The sequence below is a fragment of the Coregonus clupeaformis genome, chromosome 8 (genome assembly GCF_020615455.1).
Source record: "Coregonus clupeaformis isolate EN_2021a chromosome 8, ASM2061545v1, whole genome shotgun sequence".
NCBI classification, from domain to species: Eukaryota; Metazoa; Chordata; class Actinopteri; order Salmoniformes; family Salmonidae; genus Coregonus; species Coregonus clupeaformis.
Window position 1 is genome coordinate 19,322,172 of NC_059199.1, and position 22,774 is coordinate 19,344,945.

Consider the following 22,774-nt stretch of genomic DNA (forward strand, 5'->3'; position numbering starts at 1 on the left):
ACGGGTCCAACTTTTTGGACCTGTGAAGACCTCTACCACAGAGGGACAATAGCAATAGTATTTCAAGATAATGTTAGCTTTGTATTGATAATACAGTGAAACTAAAACCAAAAGCAGATAAAAAAAAAAGAAAAGATTCAAGCTTTGATCCCCTTCCATTTTTTGAAGACAGGTTAGTGGGAAAGTATAAAGAGGGAGACATCAAGTAGGGGCTTTCCAAAAAGACTAAGATGGGGGTCGAACCCCCATCGCCAGGAGGGCTTGTGTGATATGGAGATGAGAGCATTGCCGGTCAACCAGACTCTGGCAACAACATGATACTTTTGGCTCAAATAACCAACAACAATTACTATAAAATAAATAGTATAGCCCTGCCTAAAAAAGTAGACCAACAGGTTAACAGTACAAGTTGTTGGAAGCTGGCCATTGAAAGGATACCTTCCATGCGCCTGAGGCGCGACTTAGATTTTCTTCTGGGAGGGATATGTAAAGAAAGTGTCCCTGACCGATGACTGTGTAAGAATGGGCACTTAGTGTTCCAACCTGAACACCAAATTTGAAATCTTAGGAGAGATACTGAGTCAGAAAACAGCGCCGGAAGAAGATGGCTGCCGTTTTACAGCCCTCTAACCAATTGTACTATTATGTGTGTTTTTCCGCGTTATTTGTAATTTATTTTGTACATAATGTTTCTGCCATCGTCTCTTATAACCAAAGAGAGCTTCTGGATATCAGGACAGCGATTACTCACCTCGCATTGGACGAAGACTTTTTCTTCAACGAGGCGTTCGCGAAGGATATTCTACAGACACCCAACAAGGCCCAGATCCCCGTCATTCGCGTGAGGGAGAGACGGAGATATCGTGGACGCAGATCCGGGTGCCTTGTAAGGATCCGACGGCGTGCGAGTAAACTGCCTCTCCCATCAATCCTATTAGCCAACGTTCAATCTTTTGAGAATAAAATTGACGATTTAAGATTACGGTTATCCTACCAACGGGACATTAAAAACTGTAATATCTTATGTTTCACGGAGTCGTGGCTGAACGACAACAATGACAACATTCAGCTAGCAGGCTATACGCTACATCGGCAGGACAGAACGTCTGACTCTGGAGTAAGACAAGGGGCGGCGGTCTGTGTATATTTGTAAACAACAGCTGGTGCACAAAATCAAATACTAAGGAAGTCTCGAGGTTTTGCTCGCCTGAGGTAGAGTATCTTATGATAAGCTGTAGACCACACTATTTACCAAGAGAGTTTTCATCTATATTTTCATAGCTGTCTATTTACCACCACAAACCAATGCTGGCATTAAGATTGCACTGAATTAGTTGTACAAGGCCATTAATCAACAGGAAAACGCTCATCCAGATGCAGCGCTCCTAGTAGCCGGGACTTTAATGCAGGGAAACTTAAATCCGTTCTACCTAATTTCTACCAGCATGTTAAATGTGCAACCAGAGGGGAAAAAACTCTAGACCACCTTTACTCCACACACAGAGACGCATACAAAGCTCTCCCTCGCCTCCATTTGGCAAATCTGACCATAACTCTATCCTCCTGATTCCTTATAAGCAAAAACTGAAGCAGGAAGCACCAGTGATTCGGTTAATAAAAAGTGGTCAGATGACGCAGATGCTAAGCTACAGGACTGTTTTGCTAGCACAGACTGGAACATGTTCTGGGATTCTTCAGACAGCATTGAGGAGTACACCACATCAGTCACTGGCTTCATCAATAAGTGCATCGATGATGTCGTCCCCACAGTGACCGTACGTACATACCCCCAAACCAGAAGCCATGGATTACAGGAAACATCCGCACTGAGCTAAAGGGTAGAGCTGCCGCTTTCAAGGAACGGGACTCTAACCCGGACGCTTATAAGAAATCCCGCTATGACCTCCGACGAACCATCAAACAGGCAAAGAGTCAATACAGGTCTAAGATTGAATCATACTACACTGGCTCTGACGCTCGTCGGATGTGGCAGGGCTTGAAAACTATTACAGACTACAAAGGGAAGCACAGCCGCGAGCTGCCCAGTGACACAAGCCTACCAGACGAGGCTAAACCACTTCTATGCTCGCCTCGAGGCAAGCAACACTGAAGCATGCATGAGAGCACCAGCTGCTCCGACGACTATGTGATCACGCTCTCCGTAGCCGATGTGAGTAAGACTTTTAAGCAGGTCAACATTCACAAGGCCGCAGGGCCAGACGGATTACCAGGACGTGTACTCCGAGCATGTGCTGACCAACTGGCAAGTGTCTTCACTGACATTTTCAACATGTCCCTGACTGAGTCTGTAATACCAACATGTTTCAAGCAGACCACCATAGTCCCCGTGCCCAAGAACTCTAAGATAACCTGCCTAAATGACTACCGACCCGTAGCACTGACGTCTGTAGCCATGAAGTGCTTTGAAAGACTGGTCATGGCTCACATCAACAGCATAATCCCAGAAACCCTAGACCCACTCCAATTTGCATACCGCCCCAACAGATCCACAGATGATGCAATCTCTATCGCACTCCACACTGCCCTTTCCCACCTGGACAAGAGGAACACCTACGTGAGAATGCTATTCATTGACTACAGCTCAGCATTCAACACCATAGTGCCCTCTAAGCTCATCACTAAGCTAAGGATCCTGGGACTAAACACCTCCCTCTGCAACTGGATCCTGGGGTGCGTGCTCAGTCCCCTCCTGTACTCTCTGTTCACCCATGACTGCATGGCCAGGCACGACTCCAACACCATCATTAAGTTTGCCGACGACACAACAGTGGTAGGCCTGATCACCGACAACGATGAGACAGCCTATAGGGAGGAGGTCAGAGATCTGGCCGTGTGGTGCCAGGACAACAACCTCTCCCTCAACGTGACCAAGACAAAGGAGATGATTGTGGACTACAGGAAAAAAAAGAGGACTGAGCACGCCCCAATTCTCATCGACGGGGCTGTAGTGGAACAGGTTGAGAGCTTCAAGTTCCTTGGTGTCCACATCACCAACGAACTATCATGGTCCAAACACACCAAGACAGTCGTGAAGAGGGCACGACAAAGCCTATTCCCCCTCAGGAGACTAAAAAGATTTGGCATGGGTCCTCAGATCCTCAAAAAATTCTACAGCTGCACCATCGGAGCATCCTGACTGGTTGCATCACCGCCTGGTATGGCAACTGCTTGGCCTCTGACCGCAAGGCACTACAGAGGGTAGTGCGTACGGCCCAGTACATCACTGGGGCAAAGCTCCCTGCCATCCAGGACCTCTATACCAGGCGGTGTCAGAGGAAGGCCCTCAAAATTGTCAAAGACTCCAGCCACCCTAGTCATAGACTGTTCTCTCTGCTACCGCACGGCAAGCGGTACCGGAGTGCCAAGTCTAGGTCCAAAAGACTTCTCAACAGCTTCTACCCCCAAGCCATAAGACTCCTGAACAGCTAATCATGGCTACCCGGAATATTTGCACTGCCCCCCACCCCATCCTTTTTACGCTGCTGCTACTCTGTTAAGTATTTATGCATAGTCACTTTAACTCTACCCACATGTACATATTACCTCAACTACCTCAACTAGTCAGGTGCCCCCCACACATTGACTATCGCAACGGTACCCCCCTGTATATATAGCCTCCCTACTGTCACTTTATTTTACTGTATATATAGCCTCCCTACTGTCACTTTATTTTACTTCTGCTCTTTTTTTCTCAACACTTTTTTGTTGTTGTTTTATTCTTACTTTTTTTGTTTAAAATAAATGCACTGTTGGTTAAGGGCTGTAAGTAAGCATTTCACTGTAATGTCTGCACCTGTTGTATTCAGCGCATGTGACCAATAAAATTTGATTTGATTTGATTTGATTTGAGTCACTCTTGTTTTCTTCTCTCCCATTGATTTTGTTTATGTATTGAAATCACTGTCATTCCCATGTAGCTCAACCTCATTTAAAGTTGTTGTAGTAGCAGCCGCAGCAACAGTAGTAGTAGTAGTAGTAGTAGTAGTAGTAGTAGTAGTAGTAGTAGAAAGTGTTACTATCCCTCAGGGGAAAGTAGATTTTGCAGCAGAATCATCCATAAAAACAGTAACATCATCTGATTTATTGCCTGTGAGCTTGGTAATATTGTAATAATACAGTTCATACTGATCAATAAATGTGTTTGCTTGATGTATGCATTTGTGAAAATGACACAGCATTATTTCTCCACTTGCCTCCCACCAACAAGAGCAGCCCGATTCGAGGGAGAGCAATTTTGGCTCAGTTTTGGTGGGTACGTGGAGCGTTGCCTTGTGGGAAATCAATGATTTGGCAGCTCCTGTAATTAGTTCTGCTTGTTAGAAAAATGAAGGGGTTACTAATTAGCAAGTGGCTGGCTTCTTGACTTGTTGTTCCTTCCCTCCCCCCTTTCCTTGAAGATCATTATTATTATCTTCTCTAGGTAAATCTAGGAAGCCTTTGTGGCAGAGGTGAAAAACAGCTCAGTTTTGCTGCTCAACAGTTTTATGTCGACGCAGTGCATCTAGACAGACAGTTCTCAAAGGGGTGACTGACAGCCTGTGACAGACTGCCACACTGTACGCACGTACTGGTCGAACCCTGCAGGCTATTCACTACAGCATCTTTGATTAGAAACTAGGCCTCCCATCTTCGTATTCGAAAGAGAGCTAGCCTTTGACAGCTAGTTAGAATGTTATTTAACCTTTTATTTTAACAGGGAAGGGCTCTTTTGCAAGGGAGCCCTACATGTACACAAATTATACAAAATGTACAACATTTACAAATACAACTTTATAAAAACATACAATATTTACAAGACATTTAAGAAAACAATCACATTCCTCAACAAGGAGGTCTTCCATTAACAACCTGAACTGCCCTAGATTTAACAGAGCATCAAGATGCAGAGCGCTCTGCAAATCATCCCATACACGGGGCTCAAAAAAACGGAATGCAGATTTACCTAATCAAGTAGAGATCAAAATACATTTATTGATGATCTGGTGCCATTCGGGCAATTTCAAATATTGATTGGGGACTTGTTTGTGGAGGAATGTAACTATTTTTCTGGGAGATTCGTGGTTTTATTTGTGCTTCCATTGACTGTGTTTTTGTATTTTAATATATATACAGTGAGGGAAAAAAGTATTTGATCCCCTGCTGATTTTGTACGTTTGCCCACTGACAAAGAAATGATCAGTCTATAATTTTAATGATAGGTTTATTTGAACAGTGAGAGACAGAATAACAACAAAAAAATCCAGAAAAACACATGTCAAAAATGTTATAAATTGATTTGCATTTTAATAAGGGAAATAAGTATTTGACCCCCTCTCAATCAGAAAGATTTCTGGCTCCCAGGTGTCTTTTATACAGGTAACGAGCTGAGATTAGGAGCCCACTCTTAAAGGGAGTGCTCCTAATCTAAGCTTGTAACCTGTATAAAAGACACCTGTCCACAGAAGCAATCAATCAATCAGATTCCAAACTCTCCACCATGGCCAAGACCAAAGAGCTCTCCAAGGATGTCAGGGACAAGATTGTAGACCTACACAAGGCTGGAATGGGCTACAAGACCATAGCCAAGCAGCTTGGTGAGAAGGTGACAACAGTTGGTGCGATTATTCGCAAATGGAAGAAACACAAAAGAACTGTCAATCTCCCTCGGCCTGGGGCTCCATGCAAGATCTCACCTCGTGGAGTTGCAATGATCATGAGAACGGTCAGGAATCAGCCCAGAACTACACGGGATGATCTTGTCAATGATCTCAAGGCAGCTGGGACCATAGTCACCAAGAAAACAATTGGTAGCACACTACGCCGTGAAGGACTGAAATCCTGCAGCGCCCGCAAGGTCCCCCTGCTCAAGAAAGCACATATACAGGCCCATCTGAAGTTTGCCAATGAACATCTGAATGATTCAGAGGAGAACTGGGTGAAAGTGTTGTGGTCAGATGAGACCAAAATCGAGCTCTTTGGCATCAACTCAACTCGCCGTGTTTGGAGGAGGAGGAATGCTGCCAAGAACACCATCCCCACCGTCAAACATGGAGGTGGAAACATTATGCTTTGGGGGTGTTTTTCTGCTAAGGGGACAGGACAACTTCACCGCATCAAAGAGACGATGGACGGGGCCATGTACTGTCAAATCGTGGGTGAGAACCTCCTTCCCTCAGCCAGGGCATTGAAAATGGGTCGTGGACGGGTATTCCAGCATTACAATGACCCAAAATACACGGCCAAGGCAACAAAGGAGTGGCTCAAGAAGAAGCACATTAAGGTCCTGGAGTGGCCTAGCCAGTCTCCAGACCTTAATCCCATAGAAAATCTATGGAGGGAGCTGAAGGTTCGAGTTGCCAAACGTCAGGCTCGAAACCTTAAAGATCTGCAAAGAGGAGTGGGACAAAATCCCTCCTGAGATGTGTGCAAACCTGGTGGCCAACTACAAGAAACGTCTGACCTCTGTGATTGCCAACAAGGGTTTTGCCACCAAGTACTAAGTCATGTTTTGCAGAGGGGTCAAATACTTATTTCCCTCATTAAAATGCTAATCAATTTATAACATTTTTGACATGCGTTTTTCAGGATTTTTTTGTTGTTATTCTGTCTCTCACTGTTCAAATAAACCTACCATTAAAATTATAGACTGATCATGTCTTTGTCAGTGGGCAAACGTACAAAATCAGCAGGGGATCAAATACTTTTTTCCCTCACTGTATATCAGTCAAAAGTTTGGACACCTACTATTTCAAGGGTTCTTCTTTATTTTTTACTATTTTCTACATTGAAGAATAATAGTGAAGACATCAAAACTATGAAATGTCACATATGGAATCATGTAGTAACCAAAAAAAGTGTTAAACAAATCAAAATCTATTTCATATTTGAGATTGTTCAAACAGCCACCCTTTGCCTTGATGACAGCTTTGCACACTCTTGGCATTCTCTCAACCAGCTTCATGAGGTAGTCACCTGGAATGCATTTCAATTAACAGGTGTGCCATGTTAAAAGTTAATTTGTAGAGTTTCTTTCCTTCTTCATGCGTTTGAGCCAATCAGTTGTGTTTTGACAAGGTATACAGAAGAGAGCCCTATTTGGTAAAAGACCAAGTCCATATTATTGCAAGAACAGCTCAAATAAGCAAAGAGAAACGACAGTCCATCATTACTTTAAGACATGAAGGACAGTCAATACGGAACATTTCAAGAACTTTGAACGTTTCTTAAAGTGCAGTCGCAAAACCATCAAGCGCTATGATGAAACTGGCTCTCATGAGGACCACCACAAGAATGGAAGACCCAGAGTTACCTCTGCTAGAGAGGATAAGTTCATTAGAGTTACCAGCTTCAGAAATTGCAGCCCAAATAAATGCTTCACAGAGTTCAAGTGACAAACACATCTCAACATCAACTGTTCAGAGGGGACTGTGTGAATCAGGCCTTCATGGTCGAATTGCTGCAAAGAAAGCACTACTAAAGGACACCAATAATAAGAAGAGACCTGCTTGGGCCAAGAAACACGAGCAATGGACATTGGTGGAAATCTGTCCTTTGGTCAGATTTGAGATTTTTTTTTTCACATACTCTGCGTCTTTGTGAGACACAGAGTATGTGAACGGATTATCTCCGCATGTGTGGTTCCCACCGTGAAGCATGGAGGAGGAGGTGTGATGGTGCTTTGCTGGTGACACTGTTGGTGATTTATTTAGAATTCAAGGCACACTTAACCAGCATGGCTACCATAGCATTCTGCAGCGATACACGATCCAATCTTGTTTGTGCTTAGTGGGACTATCATTTGTTTTTCAACAGCACAATGACCCAACACACCTCCAGGCTGCGTAAGGGCTATTTGACCAAGAAGGAGAATGATGGAGTGCTGCATCAGATGACCTGGCCTCCACAATCACCCAACCTCAACCCAATTGAGATGGTTTGAGATGAGTTGGACTGCAGCGTGAAGGAATGCTCAGCATATGTGGGAACTCCTTCAAGACAGTTGGAAAAACATTCCAGGTGAAGCTGGTTGAGAGAATGCGAACAGTGTGCAAAGCTGTCATAAAGGCAAAGGGTGGCTATTTGAAGAATCTCAAATATAAATTATATTCTAATTTGTTTAACACTTTTTGGGTTACTACATGATTCCATATGTGTTATTTCATAGTTTTGATGTCTTCACTATTATTCTATACTGTAGAAAATAGTAAAAAATAAAGAAAAAGCCATGAATGAGTAGGTGTGTCCAAACTTTTGACTGGTACTGTGTGTGTATATATAGAGTTGGGAGAACAAGTATTTGATACACTGCCGATTTTGCAGGTTTTCCTACTTACAAAGCATGTAGAGGTCTGTAATTTATTAAAATTAAAACAAAAATCCAGAAAATCACATTGTATGATTTTTAAGTAATTAATTAGCATTTTATTGCATGACATAAGTATTTGATACATCAGAAAAGCAGAATTTAATATTTGGTACAGAAACCTTTTTTTGCAATTACAGAGATCATACGTTTCCTGTAGGTCTTGACCAGGTTTGCACACACTGCAGCAGGGATTTTGGCCCACTCCTCCATACAGACCTTCTCCAGATCCTTCAGGTTTCGGGGCTGTCGCTGGGCAATACGGACTTTAAGCTCCATCCAAAGATTTTCTATTGGGTTCAGGTCTGGAGACTGGCTAAGCAACTCCAGGACCTTGAGATGCTTCTTACGGAGCCACTCCTTAGTTGCCCTGGCTGTGTGTTTCGGGTCGTTGTCATGCTGGAAGACCCAGCCATGACCCATTTTCAATGTTCTTACTGAGGGAAGGAGGTTGTTGGCCAAGATCTCGTGATACATGGCCCCATCCATCCTCCCCTCAATACGGTGCAGTCGTCCTGTCCCCTTTGCAGAAAAGCATCCCCAAAGAATGATGTTTCTACCTCCATGCTTCACAGTTGGGATGGTGTTCTTGGGGTTGTACTCATCCTTCTTCTTTCTCCAAACATGGCGAGTGGAGTTTAGACCAAAAAGCTATATTTTTGTCTCATCAGACCACATGACCTTCTCCCATTCCTCCTCTGGATCATCCAGATGGTCATTGGCAAACTTCAGACGGGCCTGGACATGCGCTGGCTTGAGCAGGGGGACCTTGCGTGCGCTGCAGGATTTTAATCCATGACGGCGTAGTTTGTTACTAATGGTTTTCTTTGAGACTGTGGTCCCAGCTCTCTTCAGGTCATTGACCAGGTCCTGCAGTGTAGTTCTGGGCTGATCCCTCACTTTCCTCATGATCATTGATGCCCCACGAGGTGAGATCTTGCATGGAGCCCCAGACCGAGGGTGATTGACCGTCATCTTGAACTTCTACATGCTTTGTAAGTAGGAAAACCTGCAAAATCGGCAGTGTATCAAATACTTGTTCTCCCCACTATATATATATATATATATATATATATATATATATATATATATATACAGCTGTGGAAAAAATTAAGAGACCACTGCAAATCTTTCTCAAATCAGCATCTCTACATGTATGACAGCCATTCCATTCCAGTGTCTGTTGAAATCCAACACAGGCACACCTCATTCTACTGAATTAGGTACTGATTAGGTGATCACCTGAACCAAATCTTATTTAACGAGGAAAAGTATAAAAACCACTGCTGTGGTCGTCACTATCCTCTTGCAATAGGACCAGCTGGATGGCAGAAACAGTGCTAATAGTACCTCAAAAGTAAAATTAATCAAAAAATAACTATTGACTATGCCAAAAGAGGTGAAAAGGAAAGTTTTTGAGTGAGGAAAAGAAGGGTTCAATTCTGGTTTTACTGGCAGAGGGATACAGTGAGCGTCAGGTTGCTTCCATCCTTAAAATTTCAAAGACGGCGGTTCGTAAGAACAAGGTCAAGCAGCAGACATTGGGGACAACAAAGCTACAGACTGGCAGAGGGCGAAAACGACTCTCTACTGACTTGAAGTCGGAAGTTTACATACACCTTAGCCAAATACGTTTAAACTCAGTTTTTCACAATTCCTGACATTTAATCCTAGTAAAAATTCCATGTCTTAGGTCAGTTAGGATCACCACTTTATTTTAAGAATGTGAAATGTCAGAATAATAGTAGAGAGAATGATTTACTTAAGCTTTTATTTCTTACATCACATTCCCATTGGGTCAGAAGTTTACACACACTCAATTAGTATTTGGTAGCATTGCCTTTAAATTGTTTAACTTGGGTCAAACGTTTCGGGTAGCGTTCCACAAGCTTCCCACAATAAGTTGGATGAATTTTGGCCCATTCCTCCTGACAGAGCTGATGTAACTGAGTCAGGTTTGTAGGCCTCCTTGCTCGCACACACTTTTTCAGTTCTGCCCACACATTTTCTATAGGATTGAGGTCAGGGCTTTGTGATGGCCATTCCAATACCTTGACTTTGTTGTCCTTAGGCCATTTTGCCACAACTTTGGAAGTATGCTTGGGGTCATTGTCCATTTGGAAGACCCATTTGCGACCAAGCTTTAAATGCCTGATGTCTTGATATATTGCTTATATATCCACATAATTTTCCTTCCTCATGATGCCATCTATTTTGTGAAGTGCATCAGTCCCTCCTGCAGCAAAGCACCCCCACAGCATGATGCTGCCACCCCCGTGCTTCACGGTTGGGATGGTGTTCTTCGGCTTGCAAGCACCCCCCTTTTTCCTCCAAACATAACGATGGTCATTATGGCCAAACAGTTCTATTTTTGTTTCATCAGACCAGAGGACATTTCTCCAAAAAGTACGATCTTTGTCCCCATGTGCAGTTGCAAACCGTAGTCTGGCATTTTTATGGCGGTTTTGGAGCAGTGTCTTCTTCCTTGCTGAGCGGCCTTTCAGGTTATGTCGATATAGGACTAGTTTTACTGTGGATATAGATACTTTTGTATCGGTTTCCTCCAGCATCTTCACAAGGTCCTTTGCTGTTGTTCTGGGATTGATTTACACTTTTCGCACCAAAGTACGTTAATCTCTAGGAGACAGAACGCGTCTCCTTCCCGAACGGTATGACGGCTGCGTGGTCCCATGGTGTTTATACTTGCGTACTATTGTTTGTACAGATGAACGTGGTACCTTCAGGTGTTTGGAAATTGCTCCCAAGGATGAACCAGACTTGTGCAGGTCTACAATTCTTTTTCTGAGTTCTTGGCTGATTTCTTTTGATTTACCCATGATGTCAAGCAAAGAGGTACTGAGTTTGAAGGTAGGCCTTGAAATACATCCACAGGTACACCTCCAATTGACTCAAATGATGTCAATTAGCCTATCAGAAGCTTCTAAAGCCATGACATCATTTTCTGGAATTCTCCAAGCTGTTTAAAGGCACAGTCAACTTAGTGTATGTAAACTTCTGACCCACTGGAATTGTGATACAGTGAATTATAAGTGAAATAAGCTGTCTGTAAACAATTGTTGGAAAAATTACTTGTGTCATGCACAAAGTAGATGTCCTAACCGACATGCCAAAACTATAGTTTGTTAACAAGAAATTTGTGGAGTGGTTGAAAAACGAGATTTAATGACTCCAACCTAAGTGTATGTAAACTTCCTGTCACGATCGTCTAGAACAGATGAGGACCAAGGCGCAGCGTTGCAGGCAAACATACTCTTTATTTAGAGACACGATCAAAAACAACAAACGATACGTGACAGTTCACGGTCTAACATAAACAGACTAGAAACAAAATCCCACAAACACGAATGAAAAACAGACTGTATAAAAATGGCTCCCAATCAGAGACAGCCAGCAACACCTGACACTCGTTGCCTCTGATTGGGAGCCACTCTGGCCAACATAGAAATAGCACCCATAGAACAAAACACATTGATCTACACACCCTGGCTCAACATAACAGTGTCCCCAGAGCCAGGGCGTGACAGTACCCCCCCCTAAAGGCGCGGACTCCGACCGCGTCAACCAAATACCACAGGGGAGGGACCGGGTGGGCACTCCGCCTAGGCGGCGGATCCTGCTCCGGGCCTGAACCCCGCTCCCTCTCCAACCCCCCAAAGTACCCCTGGTCCGGTCTGGCCCCGCTGGCCGGAGCTGGACTGCACACTGATGGAGCGGATTGCTCTAGCTCCGGCGTAAAACATCTGACCAGTGGAACAGGCACGGGCCGTGCTGGACTGACAACGCACACCACTGGCTTGGTGTGAGGAGCAGGAGTGAGCCGAACCGGGCTGACGAAACGCACCACTGACTTGGTGCGGGGAGCAGGAACGGGCCGAGCCGGGCTGACGAGGCGCACCACTGACTTGGTGCGGGGAGCAGGAACGGGCCGAGCCGGGCTGACGGCGCGCACCACCGACTTGGTGCGGGAGCAGGAGCGGGCCGAGCCGGGCTGACGAAGCGCACCACCGACTTGGGGCGGGAGCAGGAACGGGCCGAGCCGGGCTGACGAAGCGCACCACTGACTTGGTGCGGGGAGCAGGAACGGGCCGAGCCGGGCTGACGAAGCGCACCACTGACTTGGTGCGGGGAGCAGGAACGGGCCGAGCCGGGCTGACGAAGCGCACCACTGACTTGGTGCGGGGAGCAGGAACAGACCGGACCGTACTGGGGACACACACCACTGGCCCTACACCGGGATCTGGAACGGGCCGGACCGGACTGGTAACACACCCCCAGTACCTCTCGCCGTGACTCTACACCTTCCATCCCCTCTTCTACCAGTGGCCCCCGTAACCTGGCGGCCTCCTCTGCCAACCCGCTGGACCGCTCTATCGCGGCCTCCTGCTGCCCCCGACGCCGTGAGCCCCCCTAAAAATTTTCTGGGGGGTCTCTCCTCCCCGTGGGCCAGGCCTCTATAGTTCTCGCCCAACTCTCGCTCTTCTGCCTCCAACTCCCGCTTTTCAGCTCCTCAATTGGCTTGACCCAGTCGAAGCTCTTCCTCCATTGTTCCCAAGTCCACTCTCTCTGCTCTTCACTCGGCTTGACCAGTCGAGGCTGCCACGGAGATCTGCTAGGGATTTCCCTGGCGATGGCTCCTCGACTCGCTGCTTGGTCCAGTTGTGGTGGGATTTTCTGTCACGATCGTCTCAGAACAGATGAGGACCAAGGCGCAGCGTTGCAGGCAAACATACTCTTTATTTAGAGACACGATCAAAAACAACAAACGATACGTGACAGTTCACGGTCTAACATAAACAGACTAGAAACAAAATCCCACAAACACGAATGAAAAACAGACTGTATAAATATGGCTCCCAATCAGAGACAGCCAGCAACACCTGACACTCGTTGCCTCTGATTGGGAGCCACTCTGGCCAACATAGAAATAGCACCCATAGAACAAAACACATTGATCTACACACCCTGGCTCAACATAACAGTGTCCCCAGAGCCAGGGCGTGACACTTCCAACTTCAACTTTAAGTGAAAATTAAGCGTTTCAATGTTTGATAGTACAAAATATAGAGGAAGATAAGTGTTTCCAATGACGTCTTCGGAGTGCATCGTGTGATTTTAACCAATTATGAGGAGGCATTGCCTACTAATATGGCAAGTGACTCAGCTATAGTCCACTGATTTGATACACACGCATACACACCCACACATACACACAGATATTTACTCTACTTTGTTCATTTGTTTTACCTAACCTCATGACCAAAAACACAGTGTTCTAAAAATCATAACCATCTGAAGTCTTCAGTGGTGTTATTGACACAGTCCACATGTGCATTCCATAGGAAGTGCACTGATATTGATAAAACTAACACAAATGTATGGTTGTATTGGACATGTGAGGCATGCACTTCTATGTTTCGTTTCCACTCTCTGGATGACTCCGACTGTGTATTTCTCTTAGTTTGGCAGGATATCAACTCTGATAATAACCCATTAATGAAGCGAACGATAAATATAATAATTGTGTTGATCCATATACACATTTCCTGAAATATACCAGAAATAAGTATTTCACTTGTAATTACTATAATGTTAAGCAATTTAACAACCTGTATTGCAGTTTATCTAATTCCAAGACAAGCTTATTTTCTACCTTTCATTTGAATGTTCGCAGTCTTCCTAAAAATCATGACCACCTTGTTTATTATCTGTCTTCTCTCAGTCATGAATTTCCCATTGTTGCCCTTTCAGAAACATGGTTGACTGAAGAGACAACCATGCTTTATGACATGTCTCCTTATAATGCTGTTCACAACTGTAGAACCTCAAGAGTGGGAGGAGTGAACATTTTTGTTCTTAAACACTTTAAATTCTTTGTAAGAGGTACTTACATCTGATAACATTGATGTTGAATCTCTTTTCATATCAATTCCATCCTGTTACTTTTTTGGTGGTAAAAAAGTGGTCATTGGATGCATCTATCAGCCACCCGATTCTGACATTGGTAGTTTCATTGATATCCTTGCATCAACCTTGGATTTCATTAATAATGAAGATAACATTTGTTTTCAATTGGGGGATTACAACATAAATGTATTTAAAAGTGAGAACCACTCACTGACATCTGACTTTCTGAATACGTTATACTCCAGCTATCTGTACCCCTTAATCTATAAGCCCACAAGAGTGACCAGTTCTTCTGCCAACCTTACTAATAATATTTTTGAATAATAACAGGTATACTTTATACTGACATTTCTGACCACTTTCCAATTTTCCACTTACGATGTTGATTGATGGTATTTAATGGGAACGTTTTTATAATCAGGCCGATGTGGAATCTGCTTACCAGACTTTTCTCACATCTTTCATCTCTGTATTTCACCGCTGCTTTCCCTTAGTTAAACCACGTAAGAGAGCAGCAGAAGGGTTCTGGAAACCTTGGTTTACAACCGGTCTCAAGAAATCAGTTTTAAAAAACAAGTTCTATATAAAGTTTCTCACAAATCCCTCTCCCCTGAATTCTGCAAATTACAAAAAGTATAACAAATTTACTCACCTACTTCGGATATCCCCAAAAATATATTTTACTAACACATTCCAAGAATGCTTAAATAATATAAAGTCAACTTGGAAAATCATCAATCAACTGTTGAATAAGAAAAAGGCATCTACATCTATCCCATCTCAATTTATTGTTGTAAATAAGACCTATAGTGATCCTGATGTTATTTCATGTGAATTGAATAACTTTGTTGTGAATGTGGGTTCCTCTCTGTCGAAGTAAATTGAGAAAACTGATGGAAAACCCTTGGATTACATTAAGGGACATTCCCTTCTCTGCTTCAGTTTGATCCTCCTGATGTAATGGAGGTGATGGAGGTAATTGGTAACTTAAAGATATCAGCAGCAGGTCATGATGAGATTGGTGCCTCTTTGGTGAAATCAGTGTCTTCTTCAATCACTGAGCCTCTAACGTATATCTTCACCAAATCTATGCAAGCTGGTATTGTTCCTAAAGATTTGAAAATTGCCAAAATTATCCCCCTCTATAAATCTGGGAATCCAAGATCTTTTACAAATTATCGCCCAATATCTGTACTACCATGTTTTTAAAAAAAAACTAGAAAAATTGGTGTATAAGAGAATGTTGAAACATTTAAATCAACACTGTATTGTATATGAGCACCAATATCGTTTTCGTAAAAACGACTCCACAGATATGGCTCTTTTGCAACTTGTGGATGAAATATTTATAGCCCTTAACATTAATAAATACGCTCTTGGCATCTTTTTACATTTATCCAAAGCATTTAACACGGTTGATCATGGAATATTACTTTTTAAATTGCCTTAGCAAAGGCTGTGCATCTACCAGGGCCAAGATATCCTGTGGCGTCCCACAGGGTTCGATAATTTGATCTTTGTAATTCCTAATCTATATCAATGACCTTGCTGCTGTGTCTTCTACCGTACTTCCCATTCTCTTTGCTGATGATACCAATTAGATTTTTATAACACAATCATTTTGATTAACTAATTAATGAAGCCAACTCAGGAATGGCCAAATTTTCTGAATGGTTCCAGATAAACAAATGTGACCGACCGGCTCGATCCGGTCTTATGTAGCAAAATTTGAAAATGTGTTTTTTACATTGGATAAAAGTAGAGACTCAGAGCTAGAAAATGTATATCATACACTATAGTTGAGGAACAATGGGCAAGTAATTCTGCTTTGAAAGTTGATAAAACTTGTAACCTCACTTTTGAGAAAATGGCCTTTGAATGTTTTGGTAGATCTACTGGAGACCTCTTCTTTATCTACAGCCATTCAGAATCGTTCACACCCTCTTAAGCTTTAGCCCTGAGCGTTCTGTCCGAACAACAGCAGTCAAGCACCCAAGCTAACTGGCTAACGTTGACTAGCTTGCTAGCTACTTCCAGACACAAATGAGAGAATAGCTCACTCTGACCATTTTACTCACCCTAGCAGAGCTGGTTAGACTGCTTTTATGTTATCCAGAGCGTTGGTGACTGCAACTGTGCTGCTGGCAACAATTGACACTTTTTTGCAAACGTTTACTGATGCCGGCCATATTCAACGGGTGTTGAGCGTTCGTAAATTCAGTTATTCTGTGCTCTGGCACACTCAGACGAGAGTGCTCTGAAATCGGAGCAGATAGCTCGAGCAGTGACATCATTAACATTGTATTGAAATGGCTACTTGCATAGTGGAGTCTTTTGTTAAGACATGTAGCTAGCTAGCTAGCTAAACAATGAACCATAATCCCAACTCATGACGTTACTACCCTGCATGAGTCTACAGGTAGCTAACCAACCAGGTTCAATGTTAGCTAGCTATGGCAGTCAAGCACCCAAGCTAACTGGCTGACGTTGGCTAGCTTGCTAGCTACTTCCAGACACAAATGAGAGAACAGCTCACTCTGACCATTTTACTTGCCCTATTGAAATGGATACTTGCATAGTGGAGTATTTTGTTAAGACATGTAGCTAGCTAGCTAAACAATAAACCATAATCCCAACTCATGACGTTACTACCCTGCATGAATCTGCAGGTAGCTAACCAACCAGGTTCAATGTTAGCTAGCTAACATTAGGCTATAGCTAGCAAAGCAAATGGCTCTGAGATACGAATAATATTACTACACAGATCATACATGTAACGTTAGCTAGCTAGCCAGCCAGCTAACGTTAGCTAGCTAGCTAACAGTACACTTTAACTTGAAATGAAAATGACTTTCTGACCAAATTAGAAACATGTAATATCTGAAAATGTAGTTAGCTAGACTATCTTACCCGTATACATGGATGGACGCTTCTCCCTCTCTCACAGATGCCATGGTTGCCCTTAGTTTGAAGATGTAATCCGGAGACAGGTGTTTTCTCCATCTCCTTAGCTATCATACTCTAATTCTACTGATTTCAAAACTCGGTCCTCCAGAAAGTGGAGAGCAACACTTATGCAGTTCTACTACGCAATACATATATTTTAAAGTCGCGTTAGACAGGATTACCTACACATATTGACCAGTATTCACTAGTAAAAATACAACATATTGTATAATGAAAAAAGAAAAAAAAGAGCCAGAATCTCAATTGGTGGGAATGAAATGTGTCACGATCGTTGAGAGACGGGTCAGACCAAGGTGCAGTGTGGTATGCCAACATTTTTATTTAACTCAAATAAACATTAAACAAAACAAGAAACAACGTAAAGTGAAGTCCTCAGGCTAAACACATACAAGCCAAACACGGAACAAGAAAGGTAGGCAAACAGGCTACTTAAGTATGATCCCCAATCAGAGACAACGAGCGACAGCTGTTAAACGTAGAAATACACTACCTAGATCACAAACATAGAATCTCCAGCATAGAATCTCACGCCCTGACCAAACCAACTAAAGACAACAGACCTCTCAAGGTCAGGGCGTGACAAAATGGAACAAGTCACATCCACTAGATTCCCCGGAGTTCTAATTGATGAAAAGTTATCCTGGAAAGATCATATTCAATTTGTCTGCAACAAAGTGATGAAATCTGTTGGTATCATCAGAAAGATTAGGGGTTTGGTTCATCAAGCTTGCTTCCTAACTCTTTACTATTGCTTAATTTACCCATATCTAATTTATTATGCCTCCTACCTACACAAATTACTCATCATACAAAATACATTTGCAAGACTAGCCACCTCCTCTAATTACCTGGCTCCATCTGCACGTTTGTTTAAGAAACTCAACATCTTGTCTATTTACGACATGAATGTACGCCAATTATGCATTTTCATCTACAAATACTCATACCTCCCAGACAGTTTATGTAAACCCTTCAGTGGATTCTTCCAGGTTAATTATGAAATCCATCTATATAACACAAGACACTGCGATAACCTTCACCCTCCCCACTGCCGCACCTCACATAGTCAATTCTCTGTCAGATACAGAGGTCCCATACTCTGGAATTCTTATCTTCACATTGCCAAAACCTCATCATTCCTCAATAACTTCAAGCGAAGACTGGGGGTCAGCCTGATGAACCAAACTACTCAGTAATCTCCTCCATATAGCCCAACTCTCATACACTCACATCCACACACACATTTAAGCAAAACATAGACTGTTTATGTTTTTTAATTTTTTTTGTGATTGCTGATCAGTACATTTTTACATTTATGATTATTGGGTTTTGGGTTTTAACAAACCTTTTTTATTTTTGTACTTATGTATTGTATATTGCTTTTTTGTGGTGTGGTTTTTATATAAGCCCTTGGGCTTTCAACCACACCTGCACACCATCAAAGTTACCTTAGAACAAACCAGGCTTAATTTCTATCAATATCATGTGGTAAAAGCAAATTGTGACTGAAAATATGGGTAATTCACAGGGGTGTTGAACAGCTGCTTGCTGGCCAAATGTCCGTGGCTCCAATCACACCGTTGACCTTTTTTTTGTTGCTACAGTGACAATTTCAGAATGTAACAGGCTGTTGCCACAATTTCAGGCAGTGGTGTAAAGTACTGAAGTAAAAATACTTGAAAGTACTACTTGAATACTTTTTTGGGGTATCTGTATTTTACTATTTATATTTTTGACAACTTAGTTGTTGTTTTTATTATTGTTTTTTTTTAAACCCCTTTTTCTCCACCATTTCGTGACAGCCCAGGATCGAACATGGATCTGTAGTGATGCCTCTAGCACTGCGATGCAGTGCCTTAGACCGCTGTGCCACTCGGGAGGCCCAACAACTTTTACTTTTACTTCACTACATTCCTAAAGAACATTATGTACTTTTTACTCCATACATTTTCCCTGACACCCAAAAGTACTCATTACATTTTGAATGCTTAGCAGGATAAGAAAAGGGTCTAATTCACACACTTACTAGGAGAACATCCCTCACTAAACACTTGCTTCATTTGTAAATGATGTGCCCCTGGCTATCCGTAAAGAAGAAGAAAAAAAAGTAAATGGTGCCGTATGATTTGATTAATATAAGGAATTTGAAATGATGTATACTTTTACTTCTACTTTGGATACTTAAGTATATTTTAGCAATTACATTTACTTTTGATACTTAAGTAGATTTAAAACCAAATACTTGTGGACTTTTACTCAATTAGGATTGTACTGGGTGACCTTCACTTTTACTTTAGTCATTTTCTATTAAGACACCTTTACTTTTACTCAAGTATGACAATTGGGTACTTTTTCCACCACTGATTTCAGATAAAGATTCAGTCAAACAAGTCTCAAATATAAGGAAAATGTCTCTACATTTCAGCTGTTTCAAAAACATTGCTCTGCTATTAAGATTTTTACTGTAGGTAAATTTGGCATGTCCGACGTAATGTTTGTCCAAATTCTATGAAGATTTTAATCCACTTAACCCAAGGATTTCCCAAAGTTGTCACCATTATTGCAAAGCCCTAGTTATTTTGTTGGTTATGGAAAGTCTGGAGATTATTGGTTATTTCATTAGTGATGCATTTACATTTGTCCCCCAGGTTTAAGGTCAACCCTGTAACTTGAACTGAACTTCAATTTTGATATGGTAAAACTTCATTAAAAAAAAAAAGCATTCAATATCTAAAAGTCAAATGACCCCCCGTTGCACGCAACAAGCTTTCAACAAGCTTTCATTCCCCGTCCCCCTGTCACATGAGGAGTTATGGCTGATTTAAGATTAAATCCTCCACCCTGTTACATCACTTTTATAGTCACTTTTGGTAATTGTCTCTTCAACCCTGTTACTTTGACATCAATTTCTCATCAACCCTGTTATTTGCTATAACAGGGTTGACACTTACGTAACAAATATGTTTCTTAAAAATACAATATTCTTGGCAACTACAAAGTTTATTCCAATACATTTGTGTAGAGAAAGAGGATATTAAAAAGGTCATAAAGTCACTTTGTCTTGCTGCGTCACGCGGTTGCTAAGCCATTGTTCACGCTCAGGTGGCTGTTTGAGATATTTCATAACGGTAGAGAACATAACACACCCACTTCAAACTCATAGCATTTCTTAATGAAAAGTGAGGCGAAATGAGTGAATTCAGCCCCCCTTTAATGGATAGTTGCAGAACAGGTCGTCTGTTTTACACATAATACTCCATAATACTTTTTTCAGCATTGCATGGATTGCTTTCATCGAGGATGTATCCATGATCCGTTTCCAGGAATGATCCTGATGTGACATTACATAAGAACTGGGACAAGAGCTGTTGGGATTAGCACGCACAGTGACTGCAGAAGACATGCTAATCTCCCTATGTGATTATTAGTCATGATATTTAACACTGGTTTAATGAGCGAAGCAGATTATTTGACATTCTCCTGTTCTATCTGCCTCTCTGGGTTGCCTTTAAGAAAGGTACAAATAATTTAAATGGATTTATTTAAAATCAGGGATTATTCAAAAGATATGGAATGGTGGAAGAAGGTTTTATCAGTTTAGCCCTGATAAATCTGGACTAAAAGGGAGATCCAGGTCCTTTTGATAGATAAAATGTTCAGGTGTTGGACCGGAGTCTGGTTGAGTGTGTAACACTATTGCCTCTGGAACCATTTACTTTCCCCTGTAGCAGGTTCGATCCCCAGATGAGCCCTACGCACTTCTGCTCCCTCCAGGGCTGTAGTGGTGCCTGGAGAAGTTGATATACTCTTAATATTTCCCAAACTGGCCGCCTGAATGACCTAAAATGATAAATTAGTCAGTTTATTAGGTACACCCATCTAGTACCGGGACGGACCCCCCTTTGCCTCCAGAACAGCCTGAATTATTTGGGGCATAGATTCTACAGGGTGTGGCGTTCAAACGTTGCTCAATTGGTATCAAGGGACCTAACGTGTGCCAGGAAAACATTTCCCACACCATTTCACCAACGCCACCAGCCTGTACCGTTGACATCAGGCATGATGGGGCCATGGACTCATGCTGCTTATGCCAAATCCTGAATCTGCTATGAGCTTGATGCAACAGGGACCAGGATTCGTCAGACCAGGCAATGTTTTTCCACTCCTCAATTGTCCATTGTTGGTGACCGCGTGCCCACTGGAGCCACTTCTTCTTGTTATAAGCTGATAGGAGTTGAACCCGCTGTGGTCGTCTGCTGCAATAGCCCAGCTGTGACAAGGACCGGCGAGTTGTGCGTTCCGAGATGCTGTACTGCACCGTTATTTGCCTGTTTGTGGCCCACCTGTTAGCTTGCACAATTCTTGCCATTCTCTTTCAACCTCTCTCATCAAAGAGCTGTTTTCTGCCATAGGACTGCAGCTGACTGTATGTTTTTTGATTGTGCACCATTCTCGGTGAACCCTAGACACTGTCGTGCGTGAGAAGCCCAGGAGGCCGGCTGCTTCTGAGATACTGGAACCGGCGTGCCTGGCACCGACAATCATTCCACGCTCAAAGTCTCTTAGGCCCATTCTATCATTCAATCGAACCTTAACTGAAAGCCTCTATGCCTGTCTGCCTGCTTTATATAGCAAGCCACGGCCACGTGAATCACTGTCTGTACGGGGTGGTGTACCTAATAAACTGTAAACCTGTAGTAACCTTCTGAGAACAATTGGCTGAGAATTTGGTTCATGTGTAATTGGATTGGTTCATGCCCATACATTCTGAATGGCAAATACCACTTGATTAATGGGTAGGGCCGTTTGTTTTGATTGATTGGAGATACCTTGTATCAATTGCAGAAAATGTCCTAGGATTTTCTACCTGCAGAGACACTTGCGGGATATTACTGGAAATACCAGTAAAAGCACAGTGCGTTATTAAATTGTCCAAAACACAGGGCCCTACTCATGGGAGATGTGACTCACTGTGCCCAACGGCTTTAGCTAATCTCAAGTCACAATAAACCAACCAGACCATGTACACAGTGGCTGGACCATGGCAAAATACCTGCTGTCAAATCACTATTTGTTAACTTTTTCCACATGTCAATCAAATACAGCAATACATAAGAGCAGAGCTTCTCTTAGTATCTCATAAAGAAGAGAATGGTGTTATTTCATTTTTTTATTGCCTACAGACACATTACCAGTTGTTTAAAGACACTGTTACCTAAATGTAATATCAGGTGTTAACTTAAAATCTCAGAGCCTACTTCCAAACATTATTTTCTTCAGGATCGCAGTGCAAAGGTTGTTAATCTGCGTTTGTTTGAATCCCGGCCTTGGTTGGCAGCTGAGATGTGGATGATAGCTTAGTGGTTAAGAGCGTTGTGCCAGTAACCGAAAGGTCGCTGGTTCTAATCCCCGAGCCGACTAGGTGAAAAATCTGTCGATGTGCCCTTGAGCAAGGCGCTTAACCCTAATTGCTCCTGTAAGTCGCTCTGGATAAGAGCGTCTGCTAAATGACTAAAATGT

General features: G+C 42.6%; 1 protein-coding gene across 2 annotated transcripts in view; it reads left to right on the plus strand.

Annotated features, from left to right (window-relative positions):
• Positions 1-22,774, plus strand: part of LOC121571236 (sodium/potassium/calcium exchanger 2) — a 216,926-nt gene that overhangs the window by 66,800 nt on the left and 127,352 nt on the right. The window lies entirely within an intron of this gene.